The sequence below is a fragment of the Notothenia coriiceps genome, unplaced genomic scaffold (genome assembly GCF_000735185.1).
Source record: "Notothenia coriiceps isolate Sejong01 unplaced genomic scaffold, NC01 NC01_scaffold00001922, whole genome shotgun sequence".
NCBI classification, from domain to species: Eukaryota; Metazoa; Chordata; class Actinopteri; order Perciformes; family Nototheniidae; genus Notothenia; species Notothenia coriiceps.
This window is the reverse complement of record NW_011334623.1, coordinates 231,469-250,319: the sequence shown is the minus strand read 5'-3', so window position 1 is coordinate 250,319 and position 18,851 is coordinate 231,469. Positions and strand designations below refer to the sequence as shown.

Below are 18,851 nucleotides of genomic sequence, written 5' to 3'. Positions count from 1 at the left end.
GCACTGTTATTTTGGGGGTTGCGGGCTGAAAAGTTTGGGAACCCCTCATCTAGTTTGAGGAAATGTATTCATTCATCAAGGTTAAAATGACAAAAAAAGAAAATAGTTGTGATAAAAGGAAGAGAGGCTCAAAGCCACAATGTTCAACAGTAAGAATGATTAAATAGTGGAGGGACAAGAGTCTACAGCAACACTGACGGCACTAAAGCACAGTGAGGCTCAGACATAGTTACATCATTGACATCCTACAGGAGGTATACCTGCTGTTTTATGTTTAATCAACTTAGATTGTTGGCGCGAAACAAAAAATTAAGCCATAAACCAAATTATTTTATGACTTAAAATGTCATACAATCCTAAAGTCCTAAATATAGAAAAGTCAAGGGATCATCAATTTTATTTTTATATTTCCTTTTAAAGGGAAGACGCTAGCTAGTGCCAATCTAGTGAGTAAATCTATCCAGCGGTCAGCAAGACCAAACTAGTCAACCTCGCTGTGGCACTAGGGATAATGTCCACTTGACTTTACCTGTAACCCACTTTGAGGTTGATATTTTGGTCACGAAAGTCTGTGGGATGCAGCATCTTTGAAAAAAAATCTAATTTCTTTATTTAGAGAAAAGGTCTATGTGAGGAGAGGAGGCTAAAAGATGCTAAATATTACACTGGATAAGAGAAACACTGCTGACCTGCTGATGACGCTCAAGGGGTGAAGAATAGCCTTGTTTTGGACCAGGAAGAAGTGGTTGAAGAGTCACTTGGTGTGGTTTGTTTTCTCATCTTTTCTGGTAAAGATACTCAATCTCACAGTGGAGATTCCCAAACAGCCTTCAGACTTGAATTGATTGCACTTATTATCAGTCCTGAACACTTGCCTTTCATTGTCGGCTTTCCATTCTGTTAGGATCTGTCTCCATCCTGCCTTAATCATTCTTACAAGCTCTCTCTCTACCTCTCTCTCTCTCTCTCTCTCTCTCACACACACACACACACACACACACACACACACACACACACACACACACACACACACACACACACACACACACACGTCTCTTATCTAGATCCTTTGTACGCTGTAAATAAGCTTCAGAGCAGACAGATAGTTACTTTGCTATTGGAAGTGTTCAGTTACCTTGACCCGAGGCTGCTCATCTCTAATGCAACCATCCTGGATCCAATTGTGATTCCCTCAGCTGTGTCTCCCTCTCTCTCTTGCTCTTTTCACTCCTCTGTCTGTGTAAGAGGAAAGAGGACGAAATATTTACACATATCATCACTAGAGCCCTGAGGGTGAAAACAGAGGGGGGCAAACCTAGTTTCTGATTTTAGTGTTTTAATTGTCTGAGTAAATTGGACTTAATTTGTCTGCTGAAATTGCATTGTGATGATTGGCACAGGAGGGGATGAGAATTTTGACTGTTGTATGCAACACTAATTGGTTCCCCATCCAGCCCAATTTAGAGTGAGCAGCGTCACGACCCTTCGTCTTCCTAATAAGGAACACAGACATTTCACCGTGCCTGTTTATGGCGTTTTGTTTATTTAAGACGCACACACATGCACACTGAGGGGGCGCACACATACTCACACACACGCACACACACACGCACACACACATAAACAGTTTGAGATGTTATTTGGCAGCTTTATAATGTGATGGTTTTGAAGCTTGGCCCAGTGTTGTTTACAGTTGTGGAGAATATATATCTCACTCTAATGATTGTGTTGTTTGTTGGAGAAGGGAAATACATGTTGAAAGTTTATCATGGTTCAACATTAAAAACTATTAAGATTTTGGGAAGTTATCTCTAGCTAATATCCTAAATGCTGTGCTTCACAACACTTTTCTTCATATGCAATTCTTACCTGGGTGAACACAATCATGTCGAGGACAACAAGCGGCTTTGACAGCACATTAGTTAGTTGAGTAATCAGTAATTCTTTAAACCACATTTGCAGAGTTATTTTATTGGATTGCATACCATAATACGTTGGTTGTGTATAGAACCTATCATTTTGGGAAGTAGTAGTGGTTATAAATTGTATCTGTGTAATATAGGCAAGGCAAGTTTATTTATATAGCACCTTTCAACACAAGGCAATTTAAAGTGCTTTACATGAATGAAAGACATTAAGAGCATTAAGAGCTATATTATAAAATGGCTTTTAAAAACACTAATTTAAAAGCAAAGCTAATAAAACATGAATAACAAAGATACTCTGTCATTGCTAACTTTTTTAGCTGAAATAGTTTTCTTTGACCTCACTTTCTTTCTACTTTCTTTTTTAACTGATCCTTTAGTTATTTCAAGTGGTTCATGCTAAACGAAACTCCCTGTGGAAAATGTTAATCTGCAACCCAAAATTCAACGGATCCTGGCCATATTTGTGTAGCATATAACATGAATTAGCTCCCAGACATTCATGTGGCTTGCTAGTTTTGGACCCCATCTGTAACCCCTAAACATGTACATACAGGTTGTTTCAATAGGTAGTTTGTGAGTGTTCCTTGTTATAGAATACCATAGCAACATCTCAGAGAAGACCACAGCTGTCCACTGATCCTCAGCTGCTAGTGAGTTGGTAGGGAAAGAAAAAAAAACGTGAGGTTGTAGTGAGGTGAAGCTGATTGAATCCTACTGTATGTCAACACGTTTTCAATTCCGGATATATTTGTCTTGCTTCCAGAAGGATGTTTGAGGCTTGGGAGTTGTATTGTAGTGGCAAACCAACAACCTGTTAGAGGACAGCAGCAGTGAAGGAGCAGGTCAGGCTAAAGATGGGGGGCCTATGTGGCTCTATTGGCTATATTGATTCAGGAGAATCTGCCACAACCATCTCCATGACAACTGAGCAGCTCCATCAGCTAAACAACGTCACAAGATGTTGCTAAAATCACTCTTTTGTTTTCTCAGTCACTATTTTGAATACCCAATAGAGTTCTCAATATTGAGCAGTCAGTGGGATTTTGGAAATGTTGCATCATCTCTGGCAGACGTTTCTGTTGTTGGTGTTACAGCACACTACCTTTTTAGTTCATCATAGACATTGAGGGCCTTTTGTAATTTCATTTGATGCTTCGCACTGTCATAGATCCTCCCGAGTATACACTTTACTAAAGCTTTTAAGTTGTTTTTTTAAGTCACATCAAAAGACAGGACACCTGTGCATCAATGCAGGAGTATGTTGGTGTCTGTCTCCCTTTTTGTCTCTGGCTCTCTTTGTGTGCACCGTCCCTCCCAGATATTATTTGCACCTGCGCTCCACGCTGTGTCTGTCCTCCCAGTAGCTGCACCATGTTGGCACTCCTCTATGCAGAACCAGTAACACAGAGGTGTGTGATTGGAAACACATCAGGATCCTGGCAGAGTGGTACTAACATGCATACAGAGAACATATCTTTAAACTTTTCTCCCTGATTATATTCTGAGTGAACACGATTTTTCACGATCGCAATTATTTTCGTCCCCATGCAGCTTTTTGGTTTGTCCCCACAAGAGTCGTAAAACGAAAAAAAAAACATTCCTTATTAGCGGGATTAAAAGGATGGTGAGGCCAAAGTGTAGCTTTGTTATGGAGCTACTAAAATATGTAAACAATGTCATTACTCTGATTACTATAGAAGCCTTAGCTTAAAGACCTTAAATAGCCCTTAAAACAATTCAATGCTCATGATTTTCATTCATGCATTTATTAATTAATTCAGCCATCCATTTAATTTACTCTTAATTGGGATGAACCTAAGGTTATTATGCTCCATTTACTGTGATTTCAATATTGGCTACATTGCTCAGCTTTCCTCAAAGATGTGTCCATGTCTCTTGGTAGTACATACATGTACGGAAGAGGATTAGGGCCACATAAAAAAAAATGTTTGGGAGGATTTTCAAATTTGTCTGACTTTAATCTCAGAATTCTGAGATTAAAATCAGAATTCTGAGAAAAAAAGTCTCCTCCCAAAAAAAAAAATCATGTGGCCCTAATCCTCTTCCGTATACATGGGTCTGATTAAAGTAAAAGAAAATGCAAATCTGCTACATTTGTAAACCCATATTTGAAATTCAGAAGCAATTTGAAAGCAGATAGGGTGTTTGGTATCTAATCTACTTTTTTAATTAACGAAGGTGGAGATTAATGATCAAATCTCTAAATCTGAAGGATGGGTGCTATTGATATTCCGGCAAGGAGACACATCTGGCCATTTAAATGTTCAAAGTAAATACACACATGTTGAGTTTTATGAGTTTCTCCTCACTGGTGAGAAATAAAGTAAAACCGTCCCCTAAAAAGAGTGTGTTCACTCCCTCTGGACGAAACTTTGTGAATTTAGCCTTTGTAGACCATTTACATGCACAAAAACAAACAACAAAAAAGGAAAGGGAAAACCCAAAAGACCATTATCATGTCCCTTTAAGAATGCTGCTGCTACAGTTATCAGTCAGTCAACTTTATTGTCAATCTCAAATTATGTTTGTACACACAGAAAGATTGAAATACTGTTTCCCACAGTCCCGAGGTAGAATACTCAATAATCTACAAAAACACACACAAAATAACCGTTTACTCCATTAAGCAGGATGTATAAAAAAATATGTTTTTGTGTCAAAAGCTCATCTCTTGTGGAATTTGGTCATAATATTGTAGTTTCTGTGTCTGTCTCCTCGGGAGCTAATGAGATGCAATGAACTGTTTCCCTGTCGATCAAAGCGGTATGATCCAGCATTATCTCATAAGCCTGGCTGGGATGGCTCTGATTAGTCCTGCATGAAGAGCTAATATGAGTCTAACAACCAAGACCAGATGTGGTCTATCTTCAGAGGGCTGACGAGGAGGAGGATATTTATCGGCACTTAACCTGATTCCATAAGTGTAAGGAGATAATCAGAGTAAATGTTGCTGCTTAGATGTAGACATGCAGACAGACTTGCGTCGTAGCCTATGTGTGGGCAGGCAGCACACACACTAATTCGTTTTTACCTTTATTGAACTTCGTTTATCTTGATTACTACCCCCATCCCTTGGATCTCTTTGGGGATTTTTAACATCTGGACGTCTGGATAGTCATTTCAGCAACAAAGCCACGAATTGGCCAGGGAGACAAAAAGGTTGAAAACCTTCATTTTGGTCTTTGAAGTTGAGCTGTTATTCAGTGCATATAAGGCTTTGAAACTCAGAAATAATGCTCCGTTACTATCCAGCCTTCCACTTGTTGTTTTTCTCCCGCTTATTTTCTCACTGTCACACTCCCTTCCTTATCACAGACTCACACACACGGCCCATGAGTGTTGGCGTTTTAAGTACCCAGTAAAACCCCCCGTTGGGTGTCGTTCTTTTATGAAATAGTGGAAGATCAGTATTTGACTAACCAGGTGCGCAGTTTGTAAATCATTAGAAAGGGAGTGGGGCTGGGAATCAGGGCGGGGGNGGGGGGGGGGGGGGGACAATGCAGCATATTGAGAGCCGAGTGTTCTGTCCGTGGCATACTGATATCAATGAGTGAATTATGCATTGTGTTGTAGGATGTGGGGAAAGCCCTGTTTATGTGGCTGGAGGAGGATCAGCCCAACTGGGTCTGTCAAAGCTCAGAGCCAGGCTGCTAAGTTAGCTCAAGCATGGAAAAGCTTCAGTCTATCCCCTTGTGTGTTTGCCAGACAATGAATGCCAGTGAACACAATTTATTTCAGAATTCTGCTCTGATAAATGTGCAGAATATTAATTTCTGACTTTCAAATTGCCGTGTGTTGACGGTACACTTTCTGAGGATCTTGCTGAGGGGAAGTCAAAAGATAATTATATTCTTTTTATCTAAAGGGATATTAAGCACAACTGATAGTGATAATTAATTAGCTTAGGCCTTTAGCATAATTAAACCTTTATTAATCTGACTTTTGTCCTGACTGAATAGCTGCTGACGATGTCAAATGGGCCCTGAAGAAACAAAGCCAAACAAGTCTCTGTTTTGGTATTTTACTCAAGTCGTTTTTTATTTGATCTGATTGGATTCAGAAGAGTATGAGATGTTATGAAGGACTCTGTTTAACATGCGTCACGATGAACCGGCGCTGGCTGCTTGTTCACCTTGGGTCCGACAATGAAATCATGTCATTATTAGAAAGACTCTTCGTGCCTGGGGATCAGGGTGATGTAATGTGAGGCTGTGAGTCACACTGATGACAGGAAGTGGAAGTTCAACAAACAAACTGAGATCTGTTAGCATTTTAAGAGTCTCTCCACAGATTCCACTCATGAATCTGTTGTTTAATGGAGTCTGTGACTTTGGGGGAGCTTTGTAAAGTCTAAACCAATAACCCAGATGATATGATAGGGAATTGTGACGCCGCTTGAGACTGCAAAGCTGTGCTACAAACTGGAGGTGTGGAGAAGTGTGGGCGATTGTCAGCGAGTTAACATCTAATGAAAGACATTATCCTGTTGCACTGTAGCAAGAGAAAGATCATGTGTATTTACATTTATGCGGATGCAATTATAAGTGAACTACTTCTTTAATTTGAAGTGACCAAATGAAAAAGAGATACTGTACATGTATACATTTAAAACCTATTTGCAAATATGAGTAAGGTTGCAAGCCGAAAAGCCAAACAGGCCATAGTCTTTATTTCATGTTTCTAGCCATAAAGTGCATATTTTTGATGTCAGTGGAAGGACTCTTCTTTTAAAACAAAAAAAGTGAGTTGGTGACATCATTCGCAACCAAGTCACAGCTAATGTTAGCTAGTAGCTGCATCTCAGTCTACTCTTGTCTGCAATTGGTGACCCTTGGCTTAATACATAATTACAATATTAATAACATATTTTCTTGTGTTGTTTCTCTTATCATTTTCATCTAAATGTTCTCTTAATTTCTGATGTATTTACTAAATGTAAGTAGTGTGTCTGTCCTTATTTTTAAATGAATTCCTTAACTTAACCAACTACAGCATCAGAGCTGTTGATTTACAGAATGTGTCACATCTTCAGTCGGTAAGAAGCACTTATTCTTTTATTTTACACTTTTTGATTGTGATGACTCTTTATCACAACACGGCGCGCCCTCTAACAACAGGCTGTTGACCTCTGAGCGATTACTGATTGATTGCACTCCCCATGGGTTCAAGAATTGAAACATTTTGACACACTGCGTTCCCAGATGTGTTTCCAGTGATTTCTGCTCATCTCAGTTTTGATGAGGAGTGTCAATGAGGAACATGCAGGCCAGATTTGTTGTGTAGCAGTCTTCACTTTGAATAGATTTCATGCCGAAGGACTAAAGAATATATGGGACAGGCTGCAGGGCGTTGAAGTTCAGCAGGGAGACAGTTAGAGACATGCTCTACTTGTATATTCTACTAACAACTTGCCAAAGGACAGGGGATGACAGTAGGGATGACAAGTCAGACTGTGATCAAGGTCAGAGCTAAAATGTCTGCGAAAAACTGCGAATTCTTTGGACATAGTGAGGTTTTAGGTTTTCTATTCATGTGAAAAAAGGGGATGGAGGGGTGCTGGGAAAAGGGAAAATACTGGACTGAATGAGTATGCCTGAGGTATGACGAACAAAAGTATGAATTGAAGCTGGTGTTGGAAGCTAGAGAAATGTTGAGAAAGAAATGGTGAGCTGGGAACACTTAGTATTCAGATGCTTCTATCTCATTCAAGGAAGGACATGGGCACACACACACACACACACACACACACACTCTCTCTCTCTCTCTCTCTCTCTCTCTCTCTCTCTCTCTCTCTCTCTCTCTCTCTCTCTCTCTCTCTCTCTCTCTCTCTCTCTCTCAAACACTCCTGAGGTGTTGGCGTCTTAATTATTTTTCTGAAAAACCCTTATTTCTAAATTGAAAGCCCTCAAGAAATTCATCAGAGATTGGTGGTACAGAATACATCAGGGGTCAGCAACCTTTTTGATATGAAGTGCCATTTAAAAAACAAATTGTGATCAGTGTGCCGACGATCGTGAACTGCCACAATTTGTTACGGGTCCCAAAAGCTTGGGTACCACTGCAACAATAAAGATATCTGTAGAAAACAGAAAAGTGCAGCAGCAATCAACGCTGCATCGGCACTCGTGAACTGTCAACAGGAGGGCGGGGGGAGCCTCGCTGTCACTGCGGGGAAGCAGTGTGTGGACCTCTTTCACCTGTCAGATGCCGTTTAAATACATTTAAATAATTGGTTTCAACGGCATAATAATAATGACGACCGTCCGTTCTGTGATTCTCCAGAACACACAGATGGCCAGTCCGCCCCTGTGTAGCATATTATTTTCGATGAGAGATGAGCATATCGCCACTGGGCTTTCAACTAAAGACACAGCCACGCATAAACTGCGGCATTTGTACAGCTCTTTATGGGTAGCCTACTGCAATTTGTGAAGTGCGGGAACGCTCCGGCAGCACTACACCCCTGATCGTTTCACCACGGAGGAAAGCAGCAGCAAATCGACTGGAGAGAGCGGGGCTGCGTTGCGTGCATGGCTTCCTTCTGTCTCATTCAGGATCCGAAAAAAAACAAAAAATATTCCACTTATTCCTAGTGTGCCACTGGTTACAGTGCTGCGTGCCAGGGGTTGCCGACTATGGAAAGCACAAAGTGTCATTATACGCGCATATGTTCGCGCGAATAAACGGGCGAACATACGCGCATATTATGGCACTTTGGGCTTTCCATAGACGACCCCTGCTATACATCATCAGCACCAGTGCCAAACCAGCATCACAAAATGAAAATACATTTAACTATTTTTTTCTGTACGTGATGCTCGTGTGCATATTAAAAGTGTTGTCATGAAAACAATCTGATAATTTGTTATGCTATGTTTTTCCTGGAGTATTTACCAATGTGAGGTTTTGAAGCTTTCACACAATATATCTGAGCTGTTATCAGGGAAAATTACCCTGCTGTTAAATCAGAAATGTAGGGTCAGGCAGGCAATGTGTTTTATGAATGTAACCCTAATAACCCCGACTGTGTTACTGGGAAAACATTTTTCAAGCAAAATGGTTTGAAACGGTGGTGCATGATGTTTACATGCTCTCCTTTTCTGTTTATTTTACCATATATTAACATGAAATAGAGCCTATCTAGTGGATTAAAAGGCTCTTTTTGTCTGAAAGCTTGCTTTCTTTGGAATCTTTTTCATCAACTGCTCATCAGAAACGTACAAAAGAATTACTTTTCTGATACATTTTCTGTTTTCATTCACAAAGATTGTGAGCCTAGGAGTGTCATATGTGCAAGAAGCTGTGAATATTTTCTATTAAGAGTCTACAAAGAGGAAATTGGGTTTGCTGTTTTGCTGGCAGCACTGTAATTAATGTATTATATTCTATTACAACAACTTTATTTATTATATCAGTCCTCTTTTTTGTCACTTTCCACTTTTTCTACAGAGTTGTTGGAACAATATTTATGTGCAAAATGAATGACTATGTTTCCAATTGTCTACAACGTTTTCAGCTGACTAACACTTCAATTTTAAGAATGCTTTAAATGTTTTGCAATTATGCTTAAAAATGTGAGTGAAATTAGTTGCATATTAATTTTCTGTATACTCGTTGTTTTAAGAACTAATTATGGCAGCTTTATTCGAATGTGAATTTAGTTTCTGATACAAGATAAAGAGGAGGCATGTGGCGCAGTGGATTAGTGCGTTGGTGTTCGGATCAGGGGGAGCACAGGTTCAACGCATGTCGTTGTGTCCCTGAGACACTTCACCCCAAATTGCTCCTGTTGGGATTGTCCACAGTATTGAGTATGTAAGTCGCTTTGGATAAAAGCATCTAACATGTAATGTAATCTAATAAACAACAAGTCACGGTAGCTTTAAGATATTTCTTACTGGAGTTTGGAGTCACGACTACCAACACTTGATTTTCTGACCACATCTTCATCTCACAGTTCTCTGCTCTTCTTGCCCCGCGGTTTTCCTTATTGGCAAAGCATTTTCTTTTTGCCTCTGCGCCAGAGAATGCATTTTCAGGTTGTCAATCTATCAGTCCTTCCTTCCTATTTTCATCAATAAGATATCTCAGTACCGCCTGGAGGACATGTCTTCAAGTTTGAAACAACATTAACCTTTACTGGTCAGATTTTGATGGTCAAAGATCAATGTGACCTAAAAAAAACACATTTGTTCATAACTCAACATTTTCTTTGCTAATTGTAACAGAAAAAAACTGTTTTATTGATGACAAACGAGACAGTTACTGTGAACTTTACCTGTTATAATGGAGGCATACAACACTGAGGCTGATTAATAACTGATTCTTTATCGAACCTTTTCAGCACAAAAGCAAATAATTGTTTAGGTTTTATGCAGGTAAAGTTATTTCAATGTTTCAAAGTTATTTATATGTAATCCGGTGTTTTGCTGTCTCTCTTGCCAGTAGGAGTGGGATGTAAAGACCATTATGAAGGGAAAACTGCCTCTGTAGACCAGTGGGCTACTGTGACTTGGTTATCAGGGTGTTCATGCAGTTCCTGAAGAATCAGACAGTGTGAAATTGCAGGGGGGTGAATGTTGAGGCTCAGCTTAGAGTGTGTGTTTATCCCACACAGCAGGTGAGCTGGACCAAAACCCCGGACTGGGTTCTCTTTACCATCTTATTATTTATGATGGGTCAAATACATCCTGACACCACTGACTTATGTATATTAGTGGGTGACTTTGTTTCCTTACGTAGTTCTCTATGTGCATGTTATTAACACTTCCAGTAGGCTACAGTTTATATAATGCAATCATCATATTCCCATTGTCCCAGATGTCATGTTCAATGTTTGCTTCATCAGCCTGGGCGTAGTCGACATTGAAATAAAATAATTGGCTTTTATATCAATATTTGCCCCTGTTCTACATTGATCTATGTGTCTCAAGCTTATATGCTTAACATCTCTGCAAAGTGTGCAAGATTCTTTTAATACCTGCAGATTAGCAAATATCCATGAAGCTATAGGAGAGTAAACGGCACACCCAACATGAACCCTCAAATTAAACATGCAGATCAGCAAGAGTCTAAGCCATCCTTCTCAACAGTCGCAATATTATGTGCACACACACACACACACTCTCTCTCATTTACAGCATCCAGATGGAAAGAACTGGTTCCCCACTCTCAGGATGCGAACTATCCTCTGATGGGAAAGTACACACAGACACAGTGTTAAATAGCCTACAAGGTATTAGGAGGATGATGGCACAGTGGATGTTGGAGGAAGTCGGCACGATATCCTATTCATGTCTCTAACCGTTCTGTATTTTCATAGAAATATTGCCCGTGCAATGTGAACAGGAAATGTGGTCCGAGGGTCTGCAGTGAGTCTGAGCAGGAAGCTCAGAGGCTCCATTCCAGAAGTCCCTGCAGCCAGCCGTAATTGGCTTACACATTCCTCCAAGGATTACCACTCACTTCTTATTTGTGTTTGTGAAAAAAAAGTATTAAAACATTTGCTTTGGCTCCTTGAATTGCACTCGGGCAAGTGTCAAAACACACTCAAGTGTTTCCACACATTGAGGGAAATATCTAAGTGAAAGGAGGATTTTAACTCTATTTGAACACATTCATAGTTGTATTTGTGTTGTAAGTACTTTCCAGATTTGGTCTGCATCTTCACTTGATTGTGTGTGTAAGTGCCTAGTACTCTTTAGATTAAGACATCTTTGAATATGGAAAAAGCACTATATAAAATATTAGGTATTATTATTTCCTCTTCACTTGCCTATGTCGTTTTAATTGTTTTATTATCCTCGTTATTTACTTGCATTTGAGAGCTGCTTAGCTAAATGTGTAGGAACAGTTTGAAACAGAAACAATTTAAATGCATAAGTTGGACCCATTTAGGCTGATTTGTTCAAATGGGAAATTTGCTCGCAGAACAATATAGAAGCACTATTGTGTTTTATAATTGCAGCATTCCTGAAAACAGACTGCAATTACAAAAAAGGACATTGCGTGTTCCAAATGAAACAGATTAACTCTTGGGGTGATGACACTGTCCAATTATTAAAACAGAAATAGAAAAGTCTCTCAGAGAGGCAGAGACGAAATAAGGAGCACCCTAACCATATTGATCTTGTATATGACTCACGTGGAGTTTGTAGAGCTGCTTATTTTCCCAGAGCTATTATCTATGAATGAATCTGGACTTTTTGATTCGCCGGGTGTGCCACCTGCTGGTGCGTCACGGCTGCTCTGGCCAATCCAGACGCAGTGATCTTCCGTGCGCCCTTGGAGATGCCGCACAGCTCATCACATCGCCGGCCAACCTACGGCTCGGTGACGGTAGAAGGCGAGCCCCGTTAGTTGTTTACCGTGAACGCCTCAGACTCGAGAGGAAGGGACTTCTGCCGCTCTGCCAAACATGCACCCGACACAAGTTTGACTGGATTGTCCATTTTCCCATCTACTTGTACTGCTTTTGACCTGCGCACCATTGAAAGTGATGAGGTAGGTGAACATATTGAATCTAAAAGTTTTGAGAAGTGTATGGTATTTTACTGGGAGAACCGATTCTCTTCTGCTTTATTCTGTCACGATTTCCTCGCACTACGTTGCACTTTGAAGTTGCAGGCACAACAGAACATTGTTCTTTACGCATGCTTGTCTCCTGATCGCACATGTATTGTATTCAGGATAGTGTTGCATGCTCGTATTAACTGTGTTCTTATTTAAATGTAAGTTTGGCAAACAAGTGCTGCTGCTGCTGCTGCTGCTGCTCCCCGCTCAGCATCCCTGCCCAACCCCTCTGCACTCTTCAGATGCTTCCCCTCCAAAAATTCTACGTGGCTTCTCAAGCAAATCTGTAAAGTTAATTAAAAACACGGACAAATATTTGTTTTCATAGCTGAAATCCTCTGAAAGTGAAAGTTAATGAAAAAGGAGAGCAGAAGGGATATTTGGGTTGATGCGTATTCTCCCTCTTGTGGCACATTATTAATATGGTGATCAGATATAAAGTATTTGTGACTGCAATGCATGGCTATGGACAGAGGAGGAAATTAATTGTGTCCTTACATGGCAAGTGAAATGCTCTCATGATTTGGGGTGACTGTTTATTTATGATGCCCTTAGATGGCAACGTGAAGGAATGTCCCCTCTCACTGACCTGGGGGTACTTTGACATTGTTCTGGATAATGAGTAAGAGCAGAGGGAATGGCATCTGTGCCATGGTGCAAATATTTTCCTTTTGGTCTACGGCTGCAGTTATTCATCACAGAAGCCTCAGTGTGCCTTTGACAATACAGTAGCCGTACCATAAATTATTCCCCCATGTCTGTAAACCCTGATAGTTTAACATTTTAATATGTTGCATATATCAACACAACCAGCGTGTTTTTATATCAATATATCAACAGAGCCACTGTTAGGGAACAGTGCAGTTCTATGTCATGGTGAATGCACGCTCTGTTACTAGTCTGGTAAAGGTGGAGCAGGAATGTGTTTAGATGATTGTGACTTTCCATTGCCTGCTGAGGGGAGACACGCAGTGGAGGACATTCAAAGAAAGGGACACATGAAGGAGAGGGTGAGATAGAAAAAAGGTAATAGGTCTTTCATGGCTTGATTTATTGTTTGAGCCCCGGTCAATATTGGTTGACTATTATTTTTTCAGCCTTTACCTGTCTTGATAGATGGTATTGCTTTGCTTCGGTCGTATTGATCATGGACTGTGGGTGGAGGATAGTGCATTGTTGTGACATTGATAAGTGCGATGAAAACGCCTTGCTTTTACCTTCTGCTGTACCTGGGGTTGTGCGTAGGTGTTGCACAGGGTGGCTTCTTGGCACAGATGCAGATGCTCGGATTATTAGTCCCAAGCTTGTCTTTATGTACTGATATAGAAAGCAGTCAGCCTTTAAAAGGTTAACCTACCATTTGTAATTCATTTGTGGGAAATACTGCTATAGTTTACTGGAACCTATAGTCAAGATCTTTCCCCATTTTGAGTTCAATCATCAAATGAATTGCTAGATATTTGGGAAATACTCTCATTGCTTTCATGTTAGATGAAAAGATCAACACCACTTTCATGTCTGTAAATATGAAGCTATGTCGCCAGCAGCTGATTAGCTTAAATTAACATCAAGAAAACGAAGAAACAGCTAGCATAGCTCTTTCTGAAAGCTTATTATTCCTACCAAAACCCAATGAGAAAGTTTAAGTAGTTGGGTTAGTGGTGACCAGATTTCTTTCAGTCTTAATGCTAAGCTAAGCTAATTGGCTACAGCTCTATCTCTTGCCATATATCACATTTGTGTATTTCCCAAAATGTTGAACAGTTTCTTTAAAGGGAAACATACATAGGCCTATGGTGCATATTCTTGTTAATATTTTCAGTTTAAAATGGAACTTTGTCAGATTAGGAAAAGACTGATTCACACTGGTGCAATATTATCAAAAAGAGGCAGCTTAAATACAAATACAACCTCACAAACATTTGGCCTCCATGCAAATGTATTGTCTCCTTAACCAAAAACTATGGCTGCCAAAAAGTGCAAAGGTTGGGGAGAAATCAAACAGCAGAACGAGGTATAGAGCTAGTCGTCACAACTAACAACACAGGAATATGCAACAATAAAATATGTGAAATAAATAGTGGCAGCCACTTATTATTCAGAAAAAAGCATAAAACATTATAGCCCTCAAGACGAAGCGTGCTCTTACTGGCTCCACAAGGCTACTTTTAGAGCAGGCAACGGGAGACAGTGATGGGAATTTTACAGGAGTCAGCTGGCCAAACAGACAGCCTAACTCCTCCATTGGGTTTCATTAGAGCTTGTCTTGATGTTAGAGCCTGTTTAATCCACTTTCACAGCCATGCAGACCACAACACAGCAAAGCACAGAATCTATCTATAGACAGCACATTGGCATTCACTTTTCCATCTCGGTTCAATCATTTAAAAAAATAACACAAATTCTCTGTAGTTGGCCTCAAAATGTCTCTGTACAAACTTTGTGCTCGTAATAACCCGTGCTGATGGGAAAGGGGATTTCATCACCGGATGGAAAGCTGTCAATCAGTGCTCAATTACGTTGTTCATAAAGAACTGTGTTTATACAGCCTTGCACCACTTCCTTATTTCCGTGTAAGCAGAGGCACTGCCTTAGGGTGCGATTACAGGAAAGCCTTGAGGGGAGAGGGATTGGCCTCATTGTCTTAGTATCCACTCTCTGGACAGCTACTGCTGTTGCCCCAAGTTCGAAGCACCTGTTTAGCTTCAAAGACACAGTGCTGGGAAGAGGCTATGTCTAAATTCAGATACTACCGTTATAACACACATACAATATAATACTTGATTTTGATTTTTGAAAGCGTGGTCAGTGTAGTTCCTTCTTCTTCTACTTCTTCTTCTGCTTCTTCTTGGCATACTGCAACCGGATATTATCCAGATATCACACGATCACACAAAATAGCTTCTTGCCAGGCTTCAAGTAATGCTTGTGAACGGACCAATCAGCATCCTTCATGCCTGCGAGGAGATATGGACGTGTGTGTGACAGCTGGTCGTTTTAAGCAGGAATGGCAACGTTATTTTATATGACCATCAATTAAGATACAATTCTTATGGAAGGGATTTAATCATAATTATATTTGGCGTCTAATGCAAATAAAATGTTATTGACTGAACTTGAATTGTTGGCGTCTCACGGTCATATTACTTGCAATAATGGCGCCCTGCAGGTGCAATTTAGGCTTTTATGGCTAACACGACGCTCATCCCTCACTGACCTTTACTAGTTGTCATAAGCCAAGCTGGAACTGCCCCTTATTGGTGGCAATAAGGTGTTCACTTCAGTGCTTTTAACAACTGCTGCTGCATGTTTATCTTAGGATATTGTGTATGTTCAGCACACAGAAATCCACACAAATCAAGATAATGCAAGTGAGATGTAGTTCAAAGGTCAGGTTTTTGGCAGGAAACGAAGGGTGATTTACAGTGGAAGAGTGAAGGTCAGAGATGTTGACTACAAAGGTTCATGTGGGTCTTTTAGGTCTATAAACTCTTCGGTGTGTTGAATCAGTCAGCTGTACATGCCCTTAAAAATACCCTTCATGGTGCGTTTCATACAAGTATTTTTGCAAATAGCAGGCTGGTACACTCAACTGCACCAGCAATCTTTATTCAAAATTTTTCTCTTTGAATCATTTAACATTTTCTTTCTTCTGTCCTAATGTTAAGGCATTCTTCCCTTTTCACCCACTCTCTCTGTCTTACTCCCTCTGTCATGTTTCACTGCCTCTCGCTCTCAAACTGTCTCACTCTCGCTACTTCTGCTCCCTCGATAAAATAAACCTCACTTGAGGGAACTCAGATTCATGTCTAATATGTGACTGTTCTTTTGTGTCTGCTCTCTGTCTGTGCTTAGCAAATAAATCAATAACGACTTGCCCTCCCGTCATTCTTACTGGTGGTCTATAGGGATGGATTACAGGTAAAGAGAGATGTACTGTTCACATAGAAATTTAGAAAATAGACAGTGAACGAGTCAACAGGGAATGATACTGATGCAGTGAAATTCGTATACTATGAGACAGAGTAAATCTGCACCAGCTCAAGAAAAGAGTGAAACTGTGATAATGATGGATGTTTGACTTGGCTCGGACCAGCCTCTAACTCTCAATATTCGGCCGTATATTTCTTAGTTCGTCATTATTCTGAGTTAATGTACTTTCACACAGTATTGATTACATTAAAGATTGCTTTGTAAACTGTCACGTACACTATGTTCTCTTTCTCACGTTAGCACACTGTGATCTTTTTAAAGCTATCTACAGTAGCTCTGGAACCTTGAAGCTTATGTAAAAACTAACAGATTTCTTTTCATAAACATTTTGAAGTAATTTGAGCCAACTGTTTAGTCCTTTTAATAAACTCCGCGGGGTTTTCAGTCGGGGCTGCTAGTTTAAAGTATTCATAAGACATCCCTTTGTTTGCTTAATTTGATTGGCTTCAGTTTCATAATGTTCTACAGTTAATGATGCTGAAAGTAGCTAGAACAAGACGGTGTTTAGGGAGCAGGGACTATATGCAAATATGAGTAAACTGCTTCTGTGCATGAAAGGAACCTGAAAGTAAGAAAGAAGAAAGAAAAGAACAACTGTAAAATACTTTAGCCGCCAGGGAGAAAATGGATAAAAGGAAACTAAATTCAAAGACACCTTTCAAAGTGTGGATCTTTTCTTTTAAAACTTAATTGCCTTGATGTTTTAAGTTTTCCTTGAATGTTGCTGATTCTTGTTTTCTACATTGCTAAACTCTCCAAAAAGCACGTTGGCCTTGTTCAGTAAAACATTTATGTATGATTGGGTAAATGCTCACAATGAACTAAAACATTATCCTTCATCAAACATATTGTCAGAAACGCATAAGGAAGCTTTTCCTGAACATTAAAGCAATTTCAATATTAGACGATACAATTTGCAGTTACGGGATATGATTGCAAATTGGCGGTGATTTCTGTCAGCGGGACATTTGATTGGATATTTCATGCTGATGGAATCCAAAGAATGGTACATGCTGTGACATGTTATAGGCACTGAATAATGGCATGCCGGAGTTGAAATAAATGCTATTACACACAGAGACGAGAGCGCTGTCACAACTGCTTGGCGATGAAATTAATATTTATGTTTAGAATAACTTATAATTCATGATGAGCATCTCTTGGGACAGATGTTGGGGTAGACAAGCAAACATCTGTTGTTGGTTCAGTTAAAAAATATATTTTTTAACTCTTGGATTACTACACTGAACAAAAATATAAACGCAACACTTTTGTTTTTGCTCCCATTTTTCATGAGATGAACTCAAAGATCTAAAACATTTTCAATATACACAAAATAACCATTTCTCTCAAATATTGTTCACAAATCTGAAAAAATCTGTGATAGTGAGCACTTCTCCTTTGCCGAGATAATCCATCCCACCTCACAGGTGTGGCATATCAAGATGCTGATTAGACAGCATGATTATTGCACAGGTGTGCCTTAGGCTGGCCACAATAAAAGGCCACTCTGAAACGTGCAGTTTTGCTTTATTGGGGGGGTCTGGGGGGGTCCGAAAACCCTAGGGTTAAACTCTAACCCTAACATGTCACCCATCTCCTTCGCATAGAGTTGATCAGGTTGTTGATTGTGGCCTGTGGAATGTTGGTCCACTCCTCTTCAATGGCTGTGCGAAGTTGCTGGATATTGGCAGGAACTGGAACACGCTGTCGTATACGCCGATCCAGAGCATCCCAAACATGCACAATGGGTGACATGTTAGGGTTAAGGTTAGGGTTAGGGTTTAACCCTAGGGTTTTTGGACCCCCCCAGACCCCCCCGCTTCCGGCGCCCTTGCTTTGAAGCTTGTAACGACATAATTACAAGCGGAGAACGGAGTAACTTAACGTCACAACAGGCATAACAACAGCCGGGGTTTCTCATGAGTGTTTTCCCCGGGAAACAAACACAATACACACACCTAGTATACACCACAGGTCGCAGGCCTTCCAAGGACACTAAATCCCAAACTAAAAATACTCTTCCTGCCGTAGTATTTTGATCATTTGCCTCCGCTAATATCAGATTGAATCCAGAGAAGAGGACACTTTAAAGGCCTTTTTCTCAAATGATGACTTCTGTAACAGTCATTATAATTGACATATTTTTGCTTAATACTTTGGAGTACAAAAACAAACTCCTCGGATATCATCAGAAAGCTAGGAAATCAAAATTGTCTTCGGCGGTCAATGCGACTGATTTTGAGTGGAGCAGGTCACTGCATTAGGGGGTAAAAATAAAAGGCAGGCAGACATAACAGGAAGATCATGGTACATTTAATCCAATCAAAATAGGAC

General features: G+C 40.1%; 2 protein-coding genes across 2 annotated transcripts in view; both read left to right on the top strand.

Moving 5' to 3' along the window:
* Positions 1-18,851, top strand: part of ryr2b (ryanodine receptor 2b (cardiac)) — a 192,107-nt gene that overhangs the window by 101,686 nt on the left and 71,570 nt on the right. The window lies entirely within an intron of this gene.
* Positions 12,332-18,851, top strand: part of chrm3a (cholinergic receptor, muscarinic 3a) — an 83,429-nt gene continuing 76,909 nt past the window's right edge. The window contains exon 1 of the mRNA XM_010793353.1: positions 12,332-12,452. The gene's annotated coding sequence lies outside the window, so the exon portion shown is untranslated. The remainder of the gene's footprint in view (positions 12,453-18,851) is intronic.